Below are 16,435 nucleotides of genomic sequence, written 5' to 3' on the forward strand. Positions count from 1 at the left end.
TCTTTTTCAATTCTCAACTTTCATCTTCTTCATCACTATTATATGTTGTACTTTTTGTTTGTGTTCTCTCTCAGGCCGTAGTGGCACACCTTTTGTTTTTAACCATTTTAGCAATTGTTCTAAGCTATGCAATTGATCGGACAATTTCCAAGATGAGTCTAGGCTATCTAGAATCACTACATGTTATCATTATGTCTGATAAATTTGTGTGGTGAAAAAAATATATTTTAAACTTATATTTTGTCTCTTTGCACAAACTAGAATAAGTTTGTTGTTGTTATAACTTATAAGGCTACTTATTATTATTCACTAGCGATTTTCCTAGATGGTAATTTTGTTACAACAACAATCAAGTCTTAATCCCAAATTTTGGTCGACTATAAATCTTCAACAAATTAGTATGAATCAGCCACATATATTGAGAGATGCCCCAATGTGGTCCTTGTAGATCAATTCATAATAAAGTGACTAAATTTTACCATGATCGTCATCCTACTACCACAACCCTCTTCCTTTGTATATATGATACTAAGCACAGACACAAGTGGGGGGATTAGATGATCATATTATTAATATTATCATAAAATGATAAGTGACACAAGAGGGATAAGACACGCGTGACAACTAACAAGTCAAGGAGGGCTGCAAAGACAAAGAAATTGCATGATTAACGCATAATGGATGAGATAAAGGTTCCTTATTAAAAGCGCTATGAGTAGGGGCGCCATTTATTATCTTTTTAGGATTTTAACAGAGAATTTAACACCTAATGATAACACCGTGGACAAATATTTTAGAAGTCAAAGATGATACACCATGTCACAAATAACCATATATTATAACCATCAAAATCTTAAGGGTAAACTACGTATTTGGTCCCTATCTTATACACTATATTTCAATTTGATCTCTAACCTTTCAATTATGTCAATTTGGTCCCTAACCTTTCAGTACTGTGTCAATTTAGTCCTCGCCGTTATCTTTTGGATGAAAATTGATGATGTGTCTGATGGTTAAAACAAAAAATTAGCTTTCATTGATGTGACAATAAACTTAAATTTTATTTTGGTCATTTGCCATGTCATCAATTTTTATTTAAGATATAACAGCAAGGACTAAATTGACATGACATTAAAAGGTTAGGGACCAAATTGACACAATTGAAATGTTAGGGACTAAATTAAAATACGGTGTAAAGGTTAGGGACTAAATATGTAGTTTACCCAAATCTTAAATATAAATAGAGGCTCACGTTTTGAGAAAAAAAAAAAAAAAAAAAAAAAAAGACACCTGAGATGGAAAAAAGATACAGATGGTATTTCACTTCATCAATTACTGTAGCTCAGAGCATTCACATCAGCTCTTGGATAATTGTGTATAAATGTGTAAAATACATATTTTGATCATTTTTACACGTTTTGAAGCAAAAAACACACTGCATCAGTCTTTGTTAACTCGTGTAAACCCATGTATAATTTTCAACGAGCTACAGTACCCGTGTAAATTTACACGGATACTGTAGCATGTGTATATATTATTTTACTAATTTCCGTTCGCACCAATTTTTCTCTCTCTTCTCTGTGCACAACAACCTCAGCTCCTCATCTTGTTTTCCTCAGATGCGCACAAATACATCACACAAATAAATCAACACAGAAACACACCCACACACAAACAAACCCACACAGACAAACCAACAGAGAGATATGGGTTGCCGGTGAAGAAAGGATTTGGGTCGCCGAGCTTGGTTCGTGGATCGGCCGGTGAAGAAAGGATCTGCGTCGCCGGAGCTTGGTTCGTGGATCGGTTGATGAAGAAAGGATCTGGATCGGCCGGTGAAGAAAGAATCTGGATCGGCCGGTGAAGAAAGGACCGGTGAGGAAGTAATCTGGTCGATCGTTTTTGGGAAAGAGTGAGAGAAGGGAGAAAAGAGAGAGACAGAGAGAGACAGAGAGAGGTCTTTTTTTTTTTTTTTTTTTTTTTGCTGAATAGAGAGAGAGGTCTTTCAGTTTAGGAAAAAAGAATAAAGAGGGAGAGTGAGAGCGCGCATATAGAGCTGGCAGTTGAGTGAAATAATAAAAAAAATGAGAAAGATGAATATTTTATTAAAATATCTTGTAAAATAGAAGAACTGATGTGGGTGTTTTATATAGATGGTAGTGTAAAATAGAAAAAGTAGGTTTTTTCGTGTAAAATAGACAGAAAATTTAGAAGAACTGATGTGAATGCTCTTAGTATCGACATAGTTGTTGCATCATATTAGCCTTTGGATAAAAAATGTGGGAAGACTGTAGCTGATGGACATGCAATTTGATCATGATTGATGATGGTTGAAGTAACAATTGGCTATTCATGCAAAAAAGTTATGGTGCTGGCTGGTATTGTCATTATATATATTCTTATTCCATTCATTGATTTTTTTCCATTTCTTAATCTCTTTTTTGTTTATTTATTTTTATTTTTTTAGAAGATCATACAAGTACAATCAGACTTAAAACGAACAGCCATAAACCCTGCAAGTTGCAACTGTATGGGCCTCTTCTTGACAAGCTTTCTTGGATCCTTAATGGGCCCCCATATAGTTAAGTCCTAGAGTGAATAAAAATACATCTTACCAAAACTTTATCAGTAACTTTACCATAGTTTTTGAGTAGGGTTGTGGTGTGACTTTGTGTTAAAACTTCTTTTCCCTCTTCCTTTTGTGTGTTTGTTTCTCAAAAAAAAAAAAAAAAAAAAAAAAAAAAAAAATCAAATGTTTCTGTAAAGCCAAGTTGCAAAACCTTAAAGAGAGAGAGAAAAAGATGAGTGTGTTTAGAGAAGATAGCTGGGGTAGAGAGGCACAACACAGGAAGGGAAGACTGGATGATCTGTTGTTGGAAGAATTGGTTGATGGGTCTTCTTATAAGAAGCTCTCCAATGGCAAATACGCCTGCCTTGTTTGCTCCGACTCTCCCATCCTCGATTCTCCTCTCATTCTCTCTGTACGTACCTTTCTTTCAATTCTCAACTTTCATCTTCATCATCACCATTATATGTTGTACTATTTGCTTGTGTTCTTTCTTGGGTCGTAGTGGTAGCATCACACCTTTTGTTTTTAACCTTTTATTACTAATGATTGTTCTAAGCTATGTAATTGATCAGACAATTTCCAAGCATGAGTATTGTGAAAAACCATTTTTTAACTTGTATTTTGGCTCTCTGCACAAACTAGAATAAGTTTGTCTTGTTCTAAGGTGGCTTACTAATCAAGTGTGATTTTCCACGATGGTCATATTGTTACAACAACAAGACGTAAGCCTTTAGTCATAAATTGGGGGTCGGCTATGGATTCTTAACAAATTAGTCCGAGTCTCCTGCACGTATTAGGGAATGTCCCAACGTATATCTGTGGTGGATCCTATTAGAAATATGTCATTAAATGATTAAATTTACCATATTCCAATAGCTTAAACTTTTGGAACAATAGATAATTTAATATGGTATTAGAGTAGAATGGTCTTTGAGTTCGATTCCTGCAGATTAGATGGTTATATTGTTAGTATTGTAATAGAATGACAAGTTGCAGATGAGGGATGAGAAACGTGTGACAAGTCATAGAGGGCTGCAAAGGCAACAAAGTGGCATGATTTACACATGATGGATGAGATGGCAATTCCTCATTAAAAGCAATATGAGTGAGGATTGCCATTTACTATATTTTCAGGATTTTAAAAGAGAAGTTAACCCGTAATGATAACACAGTGGACAATTTCCAAGCAAAAGATGCCTTCTCAGACTAAGAACTCTTTTATTTTGCTTAGTTATTTCTTGTTTAGTGCGCTTTGAAAAAAAATTTAAGGCGTAGATGCAAGTAAGTAGTTTTATGTGTCGTAGTTAATTACTTTTTTTTAAGGCGTAGATACAAGAACTGGCAGACACTTTGTGATAATTCACGGAGCATGCCTTGGACCTTGGTCATGGTACAAGCTTGTGGCACTACTAAAATCTTCTGGTCACAATGCCACTGCACTAGACTTAGCTACTTCTGGGATCAGTCCACTACAGGGCAAATGGTCTCCAATCAAGTTCTAACTACTTCAAGCCCCTTCATGGAAGCTCTTCCTCTTCATGAAAGAGTAATCCTTGTTGGTCATAACTTTGGTGGGTTGGCAATTTCTCAAGCCATGGAATATTTTCCAAGTAAGATCTATGTTGCTGTTTTTGTCACTGCCTTAATGCCTAGGCCAACCCCCAATATTTCCACCCTCAATCAAATGGTATTCACTGCCTTAATACACTTTGTTTTACTTTTTCATTTTAATGGTAAAGTACGATATTAATTAGGTTTAATAGATGTAACTAGTATGTAAGTGCTAATTGTAACCCTTTTACTCTCTGCAATTTCTCCCCAACAAAATTCATGAGCTTTTTCTTCTCAAAAAAAAAATTATAAAAAGAAAATACATGAACTTTTATACCATTGAGATTCAGGCCCAAGTTAACATTTTAACTATGACTTGAGATGTCGTGCAATGTTTAGGCCCAATCATGAGCTCTTATTAAAGCTAGCACTGGCCCAAATGTTGAGGAGGGTCAAAAAAATTATTCAGGCCTCCTAGTTTTACTATCATCTCAAACTACCCATCATCTTTTTTTTTTTTTTTAAATCTACCTAAAGAAAATACATCATATAATTATATATAGACCCAAACAAAGCGGTACAATTTACTATACCATATTTACGTTTCATTATATATTATTATTTACCCGTCCAAATTTCATAATAGGAAATTCATAGTTTTTAGCATAGTTATTAAACCCAGACCGGACGTTGACTCGATCTATGAGCTAGGTCACTGGTTCAACTAGTGGGTCATCGGTCAAATCGTATGGTCAAATATATAAAAATTTAAAAAATTAAATGCATATAAAATTAAGTTTGAGAAATCATAACTTGAATATATAAATTTAAAAAAGAAAAAAAAAAAAGGCATATGCCTAAATTAAACTCGCCATTATAATTCAAAATCAATATTTCATAAGCAATAGCATTAGAAGAAACAAACAAATTAATTTATATTTGTTAGTAAAGTTACGGTTAGCTAAAACCTAAAGCAAAAAAAATAAAAAAAATAAAATAAAGCAACAAAATAGTCAAAACCTAAAGAAGAAACAAAGTCACACACTCACACTGCACACACACAAAAAAAAAAAAACAAAAAAAAAGAAAAAAGAAAAAAAGAAGAAGATAGTTGGTGGCATAGAGTTATATGGTCATACTTACATGCAAATTGTTGGCCGAGTACATTTGTTCATACTTCAAACCATAAAAAAAATAAATAAATAAAATTATGTGCAGTAGCAGCCTGTAGCAGTAGGTTTTGAGAATTGAAAACTGAAAAGTGATGGTACACGTACAAACTACAAAGTACAAACTGTGAATCTGCAAAGGCAGGGCGCAAGGAACAATGTTTTTTTTTTTTTGGATTTTTTAGGTTTTCTCTTGTTTAAATTACCATAATATCACACATTTAAATAATAAAAGAGTCGATAAAGTGGATCTATTAATGTAATTTTACACAATTTACAAGTCCAGTCAATAAAGTGTATCTATTAATGTAATTTTACACAATTTACAAGTCCGGTCGGGTTAATAAACCCCAACCGACGGATTGCTTAAAACCCAACGGGTTTCATCGATTTGACTGGGTTACATACTTTTCTGATCCAATTGATCACCCAATCTGGTCAATGCACCAGGTCACTGGTCCGACTGGCTAGGCTAGGTCGAGTTTAATAACACCAGTTGTTAGTAGGGATGGCAATTTTGCCCTGCTTCACTTAACCCGCCCCTCCTTGCTTCGCTCCGCGTGGGTTTTCTCCGCCCCACAAAGGTGGTGGGGCGGGGATGGAGCAAGATTTTAGCCCCACACTACGAGGTAAGGTAGGGATGGGTTTAGACTTTTTAGACACACCCCGCACTGCCCCTCCTCGTCCCCACCCCGCCTTGCCCTGCGTTGCTAAGGGTTATAATTGTAAATTTTTCATACCCTAAAATCTTACTATCTAAACAAACATATCAATATTAACTTATTTTATTCTACCTGATAAGCCACAAACTAAATGACCCATTGTGATAGAAATTAACTAATTAATTAGCCAAGTTATTAATTAATCAATTTATCATGCAAACGCGTGGTAGCACAAACAAATCACTAATAAACTAAATATGTAGCGGAAAATAAATAACATGGTGATTTGTTTACGAATGGGGAAAACCTAACGGCAAAAACCTCACTAGGTGATTTTCAGGTCACCACTCCCGAAACTCCACTATTATCACAACAAGCGGTTACAAGTAAAGGAATCCAAGTACCTTACCAAACTACAGTTGAACCCTTACCCCAATACCCAATTGGACTTGTTCTGTAGTGACAGTTCCCCTTTCAGATGCATGACTTCCAAGTACGTGACTAACCAATTGCGCGGATCCCAATACGCAACTTCAATCACCAACTAAGAAGGTTGTTAGTTGCAAAGTTTTTCAGTTTATCCACACAATGAATATCAAGAAGATGCTTGGTCACAAAACCCTATGGTGCACATACACAGCAACTTCTTCAAGAGAAAGAGATGAACTAGGATAAGAACTTCGTCTCCGGTCACAATTTGCTTGAACAGAGTTTGCTCAAAACTTGTGCAACTTGTGAACTCTTTGATGGCTCTTAAACTAATCCTTTTATATGTCTAGGGTTAGGAGAAAAGAAAGCTCAAAGACACATTCACGGATCCCAAGAAAATCTGATTGGAATTCTAAGAATCTTAAATCTCGACAGATAGCAGCTATTGAGCAACTGTCGATCAGGTGTCGAGCAAACCGAATGCAGAACAGCTTCCCTAAGCTCGATAGATGCAGCTGTCGAGCCTGCTGTCGAGATTTAATGATTTTGCACTCTGAACTTGTTTTCTTGAACAGACTTGAAGGCTTCAATACTTGATCTTGAAACAAGGTTTCTTAAAGTATTTAAAGACATCCTAAATCTACCCAAATACAAGTAAAGTGCGTTTTGTCAAAGGATAAGCCAATTACATAAAATCATGACATATGTTCTTAACATGTGAAACACATATGTCCTAACAATCTCCCCCTTTGGCAATCTATAACAAAACCACAACAAACAAATGAACATATGAGAGAAGTCATAAATCACTCAACTCATATTCACTTATTGAATACAATAAAATCTATCCTAACACAAACTCTTGAAAAACTTTGCAAGAAGAGAGTTTATGGCAAGTAGATTTTGACAACCTGTATATCTAAAACACTTTAAACAAAACTCATCAAGGCATCTTTGTGTGAAACAGAAATAATAGATTGCATACAAGTATAAGAAACATGTATATAAAGGGAGAAAAGAAACAACACATGAAGGGGTAGGTGAAAGAAAAACATACATCAATATAAAGAAATAGATAAGTACAATGTATGTCTATAAATGGTCACAAGACCTCATGTATAAGAGTAATGTATTTAAAAAGAAAGAAAAGAAAAGATACATACTATCCTCACTACATCCCTCAAAATGTATCAACACTCCCCCTAACAAAATGGTCCTATACTAACTCTCCCCCTAAGATAGACTACTCTCATACCAAAACTACTTCCCTTTTTTGTCACGAGTGACAAAGGGTAAGAGTGTCAAGTGGACATCTCATCGGTAAAGCTAGCATCTCCATCAACATCATCCAAAGCATCATCGTCATCGTCATCACCATCATCATCATCCTCATCCTCAGAAGCAGAAGCCATGGGAGAAAGTGGTGAAGGAGTAGCCTTAGGAGCAAAACCACCCATGGACGCCTGTCGCCGTGCAATACGATCGACACAAATGTTCACCTGATACAACTTCGTAGAGAGAGTATCTAGGCAAGCTCAATGTGCTGCAGCTGCGCCATGAAGGAGGAGCCGATGTGGATGGAGCAAAATGGGATGAAGCTGAACGGGAGGAAGGAGCTGCTGAATCCAATTGCCGCAACCAAAGCTGGGCCTCGCTACGTTTAATGGTAGCGTAATCTATGGCACATATGACAGTAAAATGGTCGGAAGAGGGAAAAGGAATAGAAAAATAGCGTAAGATCCTCTTGATAGTGGAAGGAAAGATGAGCTTATCACGGGACGCTAAATCTAGATGAACATCTATAATAGACAGAATGAAATGAGAAGGGAAGTCTATGGTAAGATGCTCAAAAAGAGACAACAAAATTCGAGCACGAGACTCTGTGATGGAGTTGTAGTGAGAGAGGGGATGCAAAACAAAAGTCATCACCATGTTCATGAATCTAGGACCTTTAGCAAAAGGTCGACATGGTGTAAACAGACGCTCGCCCCAAGCAGTAGGGCGCTCAAAGAAAGCAGACATGAGCTCATCTCTGGACACAGTCCTCAGATGCTCACAACTAGGATAGTCAGGAAACTCTATCCTAGGGACCTGAAGCAAATCCGCAACAAGCTACGGTGTGATAGGAATGCACATACCTCGAATGCGAGTGAAGAAAAGAGGTACTGAACGATTAATCTCGTGCATGTTGGAGTAGAACTCCTGGATAAACACGAGAGGACAGGTGATCGGGACGTCACACAATGATTCCCATCCCCTACTGTGAATGACAGAGGGAAGGTCGGTGTCGGCAAAGTCCGTCAAAATGACTTGGTGTTCCGAATGAATGCCTCGTCTAGAAAAGTTCTCCGAAAATGCCTTAAAGGCATCATCATCACGGAACCGGATATGAGATAGAGTAGGATTAGACGATGAAGAAGCACTAGAATGAAGAGGATTCCAGGCTAGAGTGGATTTACGCTTAGGTGCCATAGACACGACTAACGTAAACTAACAGAGAGGGAGAGAAAGAAAGACAATCAGAAAAGTCCCAAGCAATTTCAAAATATATCAAATACATTGAAAAGGAGTACGTATGCATGAGAAATGCATGAACATGTGACATGCAAAAGAAATTGCATCATGGACTCAGCCCAATCCAAACCTATCAGCACACAAACAGATAGCATACATCTAAATGCATGGCAATACCATTATAATGCTAATGTGATGCAATGTATGGGGTTTAAACACATTTAAGTGAAAACTCATCCCAAAATTTCAATGAAAGCTCATCAATTTTGAAAAACCCCAAAATTTTTCAAAAACCCCAAAACCTAAGTTTCAAAACATGAAATGCATGAATGAGAAAGGATTAGAAGCTTACCAAGTAAAAAGAAACTTGAAAAAGCTTGAAGAATCCTTGTGGAACAAGTTTGGAGTGAGATGAGAGTGTTTTGGGAGAGAAAACAATGAAGTATCGAGAGAGAGATCAAAGAGAATGATTTCCGGATCGCACAGAGGCCTTATAGAGTAGCCAGTAAATCTCGACAGATGCAGGTATCGAGAGGTATCGAGGGATTTGTCGAGGAGGTGTCGAGAAAATGCTTGTTGACAGCTGAGGTGTCGAGGAGGTATCGAAGAACAACACATCAGAATCAAGAATAGAAGCTCGATCGATCCACCAGGTGTCGAGAAGCTATCGAGGATACAAACCCAATCTTGATCGATCCACCAGGTATCGAGGTGCAGGCGAGATTGCGATAAGAAAAAGTTTTAGGAAGCTCGATAGATAGCTAGCTATCAAGGAGGTATCGAGGAGGTGTCGAGCCAGCTTTTAAAAGCAGTTTTTCAAGATGTGAAAAACACAGACATGAATGCAATCCAACATGCAACTTAATCAACGATCCAATCAACAAATTAAGCTTTCAAAATCATCTCTCAAATAAAATTTAAGCACATGGATCTCCAAAAACATGCACACACATTAAACAAGTCTAACCAATTTTATATTTCAAAAACAAGTCAAGACAGTTTAGTGAGCATATATTAATACATGTAAAATCTCGTGATAACCAAATCACATTGTACCTGCACATGTATCAAGAATAGCAAAGAATATTGCATGTTGTGTGTGAAAAACATCGCAAGATTGCATAAGTGTATGCATGTTATGACGATTTGAGATATGAGAAAATCACTTTAACTCACACACAATCATAACTGCTTGATGGGGACTGTCACCTTTGAGGTACATCCTATAACTCTCACATCTCCTAGAATACACGCTTGCAATCATTTTTAAAGAATTTTTGATCTTTTTGCTTTTAATTTTTCTTTGCATATTTTTCTTTTAAACATAACATGCATGGGCTTATTAGAGAGAGAAAAGAAATACCCAATGATATTTGACATTCCAATTTTGTTATGCCGAAGCATACAGGTGTTATATTATGATTGGCGGGCAATAGTGGTGAGATGGTTATTTATGCCTTTCTCTCAGGATTTTTTAGTCATTCCCATCAAAAAGAGTGATATGCGTGTTAAGTTTAAGAGACAACTTAATCGTACTCATCACAAACACGAGCCACAAAGCTCATTTGCTTAGTTGTGCATAGAGATGCTCATCTAAGCTACAAATGATACAAAATTTAGAAGATTTTATTTCAATGGTCATCCAAGGTACACAAGTACCAAAGTACACAAAATACACATTGTTTTTTGTATTTTTTTTTTTTTCTGATTTTTCAAAAAAAAAATTTATATGAAAAACAAAACAAGCAAAAACTGAAAAATAACCAAACAAAAACAAGTTAAACAACCAAAGCATAAAAACTAGACTGACTCAAAGCATGAAATCAAAACACCTAAGTAATGCACACACAAAAACAAGAAGAGAGAGAGAAAAGTGACAGAATCACTTGGAGCCCTTTTCCTTCCACACCTTGGAAGAACCTTTCCGTCTAACAAACCCTTGAACCAGCGGTGAAGGGGAAGAATTAAAATCGTTCAAGTTCAAAAGGAACATGAGGGTTTTGAGAAGATCTCCAAGGGGAGCAAGAAAGGATTGAAGCTGATTCTGGTTCCCAGATGCTATCATGTCGTTGCTCTGTTGAGTGGCAAGCCACATGTAGCAATTTGGTCGAGTATGACCAGCAGCTCCACAATGATGACAGAGATGCTGCTTCTTTTGTTTAAGATTTTGAGAGTTAGCCTTCTTAGCCCTAGGGTTTTTAACATCTTTCTTCTCAAGCTCAGGGGGTGCTCCTAAGATATATTTACCCTTGTCTATGTTCTCACTAGTTAATTCAGTTTTGATCTCATTGTTCTCAGTTTTAACATTATTAGCATGAGGAACAAAAACAGTAGTACTAGAAGAAGTAGTATTAGAGGAAGAAAGTCCATACCCTAAACCTGTTCGATTTGAAGCAGATTTCTGAATACTTAGCATCTCATCCAGCTTTGCGCTTGAAGTCCTTTCCAGTTGAGCTCTGACTTGACATAGCTCTGCTTCAAGCTTCTTGGTCTTTTCAGCCAAGAAATTGTTCTCAAACCTCAGCGCCCCAATAGTTTGATTAGCCTCATCAAACTTTGTGGAAAGCTCCTCATGGTCAAGTTCCACATCACTGAGCTTCTTGGTGGTTAGCCTATACAATTTCTCATGCTTCTCAGAAAGCTTGTACAGTTTCTCATAGGCTGTATGGATGTCATCTTGATCATCCATCTTCTCAAATTTGGATTCCACCAATTTCTCTTCTTCAACCACATTTTCAACAATCCCATCATTAGGATTGACAGTGGCCATGAAGGCATTTAAGATTCTGTCATCCTTATTATCGGAATCATCCTCAAGGTCAGTGTTGCTTAAGGTAACAGCAAGTGCCTTGCTCTTCCCAATGCTCTTAAGGTATGTAGGACACTCATGCTTCATGTGACCGAAGTCTTGACACCCAAAGCACTTAGGTCCTAAGGGAACAGTGTACTGACCACCTTCCTTAGCATCCTTCTTCCCTTTGTCTTGGCCTTTAAACTGAGAAGAACTGGATTGCCTGCGGTCCTTGTCAAAACCCTTTCCATTGGCGTTCTTCATAAACTTATTGAACTGCCTGGTAATGTAGGACTTCATCTTGGAATCTTCATCATCAGAAGATTCATCTTTTTCACTGCTCTTGGCCTTCAGTGCCATACTCTTGCTTTTACCCGACTTGCCTATTCTTGTCAACCCTAGCTCGTAGGTCTGCAAGTTTCCAACCAGCTCAGTTAGAGGAATCTTGTCAATATCCTTTGATTCCTCTATTGCCGTAATCTTGGCATGAAATCTCTCGAGCAGAGATCTGAGCACTTTCCTCACAATCTTGGGTTTAGGAATGGTTTCCCCAAGATTGAAGGCTGAGTTCACTATGTCCTTTAGCTTGGCATAGAACTCATCGAAAGACTCATCCTCCTCCATCTTTATCTCTTCAAAGCTTGTAGTGAGTCTCTGAAGCTTTGACTCCTTAACAGCCTTAGTATCCTCATAGGTTGTCTGGAGAATGGTCCAAGCCTCCTTGGCAATTTCTGTTAAGGATATCTTCTTGAACTCCTCATTGGTGACTGCATTGAAAAATGCATTCAATGCTCTACTGTTGAAGTTTGCTGCCTTAATCTTGACATCATCCTAGTCGGCTGGCGCTTCTGTAGGCTTAGTCTAGCCACTCTCCACAGCTTGCCACACTTTCTCATCTAAAGACTGCAAGAAAGCTCTCATGTGTACTTTCCAGTATGCATAGTTAGTGCCATCAAATAAAGGAGGTATGATTAATGACTGTCCTCTATCCATTAACCCCTAATGGATCAATCACAGCAAAGATTAAACCCTAATCAGAGTGTACCTGCTCTGATACCACTTGATAGGCCACAAACTAAATGACCCCTTGTGATAGAAATTAATTAATTAATTAATTAGCCAAGTTATTAATTAATCAATTTATCATGCAAATGCGTGGTAGCACAAACAACTCAACAATAAACTAAACATGCAGCGAAAAATAAATAACACGATGATTTGTTTACGAATGGGGAAAACCTAACGGCAAAAATCCCACCGGGTGATTTTCAGGTCACCACTCCCGAAACTCCACTATTATCACAACAAGCGGTTACAAGTAAAGGAATTCAAGTACCTTACCAACCTATAGTTGAACCCTTACCCCAATACCTAATTAGACTTGTTCTGTAGTGACAGTTCCCCTTTCAGATGCACGACTCCCAAGTATGTGACTAACCAATTGCACGGATCTTAGTACACGACTTCAATCACCAACTAAGAAGGTTGTTGGTTGCAAAGTTTTTCAGTTCATCCGCACGATGAAGATCAAGAAGATGTTTGGTCACAAAACCCTACGGTGCACATACACAACAACTTCTTTAAGAGAAAAAGATGAACTAGGGCAAGAACTTCGTCTCTGGTCACAATTTGCTTGAATAGAGTTTGCTCAAACCTTGTGCAACTTGTGAACTCTTTGACGGCCCTTAAACTGATCCTTTTATATGTTTAGGGTTAGGAGAAAAGAAAACCCAAAGACACATTCACGGATCCCAAGAAAATCAGATTGGAATTCTTAAATCTCGACAGATAGCAGGTGTCGAGCAGCTGTCAATCAAGTGTCGAGCACACCGAATGCAGAATAGTTTCCTTAAGCTCGATAGATACAGTTGTTGAGCCAACTGTCGAGCTTTAATGATTTTGTACTCCGAATTTGTTTTCTTGAACAGACTTAAAGACTTCAATACTTGATCTTGAAACAAGGTTTCTTAAAGTATTTAAAGACATCCTAAATATACCCAAATACAAGTAAAGTGCATTTTGTCAAAGGATAAGCCAATTACATAAAATCATGACATATGTTCTTAACATATGAAACACATATGTCCTAACACTACCCAATGTGGTTCTCTGCCTTTATTTAAACAAACTATACTATGAGTTTTTTTTTTTTTTTTTTGGTGATTGTCTTGTTAAAACGCTTGGATATATTATTCAATTTTTTCTAAAAATTGATTTGATTTGATGGGATAAATTTAGTTGTAATTTCAAGTATATTTTTATTAATGAAATAGGTTTCATTAAAAAAAATTGTACTAGTTATCAGACAAATCAACAAGAAGTAGAGTTTTACGGGGTGGGGCGGGGCCCTAAGGGGTAAGGATGGGGTGAAAATGTTTTCTCTATCATGCGGAGCGGGGAAGAGATGGGGCAAGACAAAACCACACGAGGAGGGGACGAAGACTCCATCCTTCAGCCCCGCCCTGTCCCGTCCCATTGTCATCCCTAGTTGTTAGTGATTAACTTTTTTTTTCTTTTTTTTCCTTCGAGAATCAAGTGATCAACTTTATTAAAATTTTCTTTTGTTAGAGCAAATGCATCAGTCTGTGCGAAATTTTGTCTATTTTAGCATAAGAACCCACTTTTTCTATTTTATACAGCCACTTATCAAAAGCTCTCACATCAGTTTATCTATTATACACCCTCTTTTATTTAAATAATATATTTTTTTATTATTATTTTATTAAAATATCTCTCATACTCATGTTTCTTCTCTCACTCTCTCATCAAAAACAGCAAAACCCTTCTCTCAAACTCTCCACCTCTTTCTTGTCCCAACTCCTCGCAAAACTCTCCACCTCTCTATCATCACAATCTTCTCAGCCACTTGTCTTAAACCCCTCATCTCTCTCTCAAATTTGTCTCATGGCAATGGCTATTAAAGAGTGAGTGACGGCATACACAGGACTGTAATGATTTGGGTTTGGGTTAATGGTTTTTTTGTTGATGGTTTATTTTGGGTTTTCCATTGATTTTTGGTGATTTTGAGTTTGATTTTGGCTTTGATTTTCTATTGAATTTGTAGTTGGATTTTTATGTGTTGTAAAATGTTGTTGCGAGTTGTAGTGGTTGGGTGGTGGTGGGTTGCGTTGGTTAAGTGGTGGTAGGCAAACGGTTGATCGACTGTGCAGATGAAGAGAAAGAGAGTGTGAGATGAAGAAGAAGAAGAAGAGAGAAGAAGGAAAAAAGTGTTTGACTGTGAGAGAGAGTAAAATATAATAAAATAATAATTTACAAAGCTACAGTAATTGTATGCACGGTTATTGTAGCAAGGTTGGATATATGCAAAGGTATGCAAGCACTGATGTAGGTCTATTTTATGCTATATTGTGACAATGTTTGCACATTTTGTATTTTAGATCCACTGATGCAATTGCTCTTAGCTACCCACTCTTTGCATTTTGACACTAATTTGTCTAATAATAAATTAGATGATAGGAAATGCATTTTGACACTTTTTGTTTTTGTTTTTTTTTTTTTTTTTTTTTTTTTTTTTTTTTTTTTTTTGAGAATCAAGTGATCAACTCTATTAAATTGCCTTTTGTTAGCGACCTAATCTTTGAATTTTAACACTGATTTGTTTAATAATAAATTTCTTGATAGGAAATTCATAGTAGTTAGTGATTAACTCTTTTTTTTTTTTTTTAAGAATCAAGTGATCAACTCTATTAAATTGTCTTTTGTTAGTGACCTACTTTTTGTATTTTGACATTAATTTGTCTAATTGTTATAGTCTTTCAGCCAACAAGGCCCTCGACTTGACAACCATTGTACATATGACCAAGGCCCAAACAACCCTCCAACAACTTCCATCTTTGAGCCCTTGTACTTGGCATTAGATGTGTTCCAACTTAGCCCAATTGAGGTAAGAATTGCTTCTATTTAAAAAAAAAAAAAAAAAAAATAGAATGGAAAATACATTATAAATACAAAATTTCTTGTTGAAACTAACATAACAACCTTCCGATCATGATCAACATTGTATGTTACAATTGTTGTAGTATTTGACACTGGCTACCTTGTTGTTGAGACTATTACGTTTATTTAGTGATGAAGATCTTTCAAAGCAGCTAATGATGTCCTCTGAGAATTATGAGTCGGTTTAACGGATTTACATCATATCCGAAAAGGATAAGGTGACAAGAAGGGATCTTCAATTGTGAATGATTGAGAGAAATCTACCCAATGATTTTAGGCCAAGTTTCTTTATACCCGAACCCACCCCAAGTTGTTTAAGAAATCTACCCAATGATTTCAGGCCGGGTTCAGGTTAGGTATGCATAATACCCGAACTTGACCTGAACTTGCTTCGGGTTGAGTTTTTAAAACCCAAACCCGCCCCATTTACTTAACAGTTCTGGTTTTACCCAACCTATTAGGGTTGGGCCAATTTTGCCATTCCTAAAATAAGCCATTAGTATTATGGAACAAGTGATAAATGTCAATAATCTTTCAAGGGGAGATACTTTTTTTTATTGAATATATCAGTTGTGGAAGTGTAGTTTTCTTTTGCTTGTGAAATATTTTTTAATAATAAAATAATTATTATTTGTTCTAATTGACATAGAAAAAGTGGTGTTGATGTCCTCTATGAAAATGATATTGTTTTAATAATAATTTATCATCTAAACAATTTATAATATTTAAAAAAAAAATTGTACCCCTAAACTTCTGCAATATAAGGAAAAGTGATCGAATCAAATTTATTCAT

General features: G+C 36.5%; 1 pseudogene; it reads left to right on the top strand.

The window, feature by feature from the left end:
* Positions 1-2,801: 2,801 nt before the first annotated feature.
* On the top strand, positions 2,802-15,998 carry LOC115966800 (annotated as a pseudogene).
* The last annotated feature ends 437 nt before the right edge of the window (positions 15,999-16,435 follow it).

Source organism: Quercus lobata, chromosome 11 (genome assembly GCF_001633185.2).
Source record: "Quercus lobata isolate SW786 chromosome 11, ValleyOak3.0 Primary Assembly, whole genome shotgun sequence".
NCBI lineage: Eukaryota > Viridiplantae > Streptophyta > Magnoliopsida > Fagales > Fagaceae > Quercus > Quercus lobata.